Below are 4,045 nucleotides of genomic sequence, written 5' to 3' on the forward strand. Positions count from 1 at the left end.
TTTTTTTTTTTTGTACTCTATACTTTCACTTTTAAAAGATCGGAAAATTCACTTCCTTTATTTCTTTCCTAAGGTACACCGTACACCAAAAGAATAAGTCATTATAAATGTAATTATATAATTATTATAATAAAAAAATTGAAAAGATTAACTACTAGATAAAAATTATAGACATATTTGATTAAATTAAAATAATAAATTTAAATTGACCTTTAAATTATACTAATAATTTATTTAATGGTTTTATCGAAACTCTAGGATTTAACTATGTATTTTTTTTTTTTTTTTGTCAATTCTTAACTACCAGTAATTCGCACCAACATATTTAAAAACATATTAGTCACCTAACATTTCTTTAAATCACATTAATGATGTTTTAATTTTGTATGGATAAATATGTAAATGATCCAAATAATTGGTATATTATGTAAATACAAACAAGTAACTTTTTTGTTATTTTTTTAATTTGATGAATTTTGTTTCTTCTTCTACCTTAGTTATGTTACTTAGATCTTAGAACGAGAAAGATGAAGGGAGGCAAAAACTATTATGACAAGTGTATTGAGAAATTCAAAAAATTTTGATAATAAAATAAAATATATAAAATAATAATAATTTTTTGGTTTAAGTACTTTATTACTTGTTATACTTTACTAATTTTTTTAGTTAAATTTATTAAAATATATTAGGATCAATTAATTTTTATTAAATTCAGAAAGACACAAAATAAAGAGGATAAATTAATTGATCTAAATATATTCTAACAAAATTTTTATAGTCTAAGAGTTTATAATTGTTACGGCCTGGCCCAAGTCTCCTCACGGGCTGGCCCGACCCGAGAGCCACCCGACCCGAACGGTCGGAGGTGGGACGCTCCGCAGCCGACCCGGACACGCGTCCCTGACAGCTCTATTACAGCTGTGAGGAGCACGCCTCGGAGCAAGTGGGCCTGCCCTTATCAGGCCCAACTTTGACACAGTATATAAGGGGAAGGACCTACCCTTCCCCCAAGGTACGTGACATGACTCTATCCCTTTTTCGCCTACAAACTTCATTGACTTGCGCGTCGGAGTGTCTTTACAGGTGACCCCCCCCCCCCCACATCCAAAGAGCTCGGGACCTCGCCTGCTCCAACCCGAAGACGTACGACCAGACGACCTCCCCCCTTTTTGTTGATCAGGACATTCACCCGATCGGTCCGGTACCCGACCTACCGAACATTGGCGCCGTCTGTAGGGACGGTCCATGGACTTCGTACTAGTCCAAAGTGGAACAGGCCGCGAGGCCGAGTCCGGAGGGGATGCTGCCGCGACTACTTTCCAGCAGTGCACGAGATCCCCCCAAGACACCCAACACAATCTCGCGAAGGACGCTCCTTCGGGAGAACTAGCGACAACCACGCCAGAATAATGCAAGAACTGTGCCATAGGATGCAAGACCTGGAACGCCGGCTGGCAGACAGGGAACACGACCAGCACACCCCATAACAAAGCCACTCCCGCTCTCACTCTAGGAGCCACTCTAGACGCACGCCCAGCCCCCAGGCCAAATCCGAGAGCGTTGGGGAAAGAGGACGCATGGTGCACGAAATTGTGATCTCCAGGCTCGAACAAATCCTGGTAATGGCTCCAAAGCTTGGTGCTCTGATCTTAATTCATGCTTGTCACAACTTCGATACAACTAACCAGCAAGTGCACTGGGTCGTCCAAGTAATACCTTACGTGAGTAAGGGTCGAATCCCACGGAGATTGTTGGTATGAAGCAAGCTATGGTCACCTTGTAAATCTCAGTCAGGCAGATATAAAGTGATAATGGTGTTTTCGAGTATTATATAATAAAATAGGGATAGAGATACTTATGTAATTCATTGGTAGGAATTTCAGATAAGCGAATGGAGATGCTTTTCGTTCCTCTGAACCTCTGCTTTCCTACTATCTTCATCCAATCAGTCTTACTCCTTTCCATGGCTGGCTTTATGTGATACATCACCACTGTCAATGGCTACTTTCGGTCATCTCTCGGGAAAATGATCCAATGCCCTGTCACGGCACGGCTAATCGTCTGGAGGCATCACCCTTGTCAATGGCTTCATCTTATCCTCTCAGTGAATAATATGCTCACGCACCCTGTCACGGCACGACTATTCATCTGTCGGTTCTCGATCATGCTGGAATAGGATTTACTATCCTTTTGCGTCTGTCACTAACGCCCTGCAATCGCGAGTTAGGAGCTCGTCACAGTCATTCAATCATTGAATCCTACTCGAAATACCACAGACAAGGTTTAGACCTTCCGGATTCTCTTGAATGCCGCCATCATTCTAGCTTACGCCACGAAGATTCTGGTTAGGAGATCTAAGAGATATTCATTCTAGCTTAATTCATGTAGAACGGAAGTGTTTGTCAGGCACGCGTTCATAAGGGAGAAGGATGATGAGTGTCACACATAATCATCACCTTCATCACGTTCTTGGGTGCGAATGGATATCTTAGAAGCGAAATAAGAAGAATTGAATAGAAAACAGTAGTACTTTGCATTAATCTTTGAGGAACAGCAGAGCTCCACACCTTAATCTATGGAGTGTAGAAACTCTACCGTTAAAAATACATAAGTGAAGGTCCAGGCATGGCCGAGATGGCCAGCCCCCTAAAACGTGATCAAAGGATCATAAGGTAATCCAAAGATGCCTAATACAATAGTAAGAGGTCCTATTTATAATAAACTAGCTACTAGGGTTTACATGAGTAAGTATTTGATGTATAAATCCACTTCCGGGGCCCACTTGGTGTGTGTTTGGGCTGAGCTTAAGTGTTGCACGTGCAGAGGCCATTTGTGGAGTTGAACGCCAGTTTTTGTGCCAGTTTGGGCGATCAACTCTGGTTTTGGATCCTTTTCTGGCGCTGGACGCCAGATTTGGGTAGAAAGCTGGCGTTGAACGCCAGTTTACGTCGTGAATTCTTGGCCAAAATATAGACTATTATATATTGCTGGAAAGCCCTGGATGTCTACTTTCCAACGCAATTGGAAGCGCACCATTTCGAGTTCTGTAGCTCCAGAAAATCCACTTTGAGTGCAGGGAGGTCAGAATCCAACAGCATCAGCAGTCCTTTTTCAACCTCTGAATCTGATTTCTGCTCAAGTCCCTCAATTTCAGCCAGAAAATACCTGAAATCACAGAAAAACACACAAACTCATAGTAAATTCCAGAAATGTGAATTTAACACAAAATCTATTAAAAACATCCCTAAAATTAACTAGATCCTACTAAAAACATACTAAAAACAATGTCAAAAAGCGTATAAATTATCCGCTCATCACAACACCAAACTTAAATTGTTGCTTGTCCCCAAGCAACTGAAAATCAAAATAGGATAAAAAGAATAGAATATACTATAAATTCCAAACTATCAATGAAACAGAGCTTCAATCATATGAGCGGGACTTATAGCTTTTTGCCTCTTGAATAGTTTTGGCATCTCACTTTATCCATTGAGGTTCAGAATGATTGGCATCTATAGGAACTTCAGATTTCGAATAGTGTTATTGACTTTCTTAGTTCAGTATGATGATTCTTGAACACAGCTTCTTTATGAGTCTTGGCCGTGGCCCTAAGCACTTTGTTTTCCAGTATTACCACCGGATACATAAATGCCACAGACACATAATTGGGTGAACCCTTTCAGATTGTGACTCAGCTTTGCTAAAGTCCCCAATTAGAGGTGTCCAGGGTTCTTAAGCACACTCTTTTTTTTGCTTTGGACCTTGACTTTAACCGCTCAGTCTCAAGTTTTCACTTGACACCTACACGCCACAAGCACATGGTTAGGGACAGCTTGGTTTAGCCGCTTAGACCAGGATTTTATTCCTTTAGGCCCTCCTATCCACTGATGCTCAAAGCCTTGGGATCCTTTTTTTTCCCTTGCCTTTTGGTTTTAAGGGTTATTGGCTTTTTGCTCTTGCCTCTTGGTTTTAAGAGCTTTGGCTTTTTCTGCTTGCTTTTTCTTTTTCTTTCTATATTTTTTTTTTCGCCTATTTTTTTTTTCTG

This window comes from Arachis hypogaea, chromosome 16 (genome assembly GCF_003086295.3).
Source record: "Arachis hypogaea cultivar Tifrunner chromosome 16, arahy.Tifrunner.gnm2.J5K5, whole genome shotgun sequence".
In the NCBI taxonomy this organism is placed as follows: domain Eukaryota; kingdom Viridiplantae; phylum Streptophyta; class Magnoliopsida; order Fabales; family Fabaceae; genus Arachis; species Arachis hypogaea.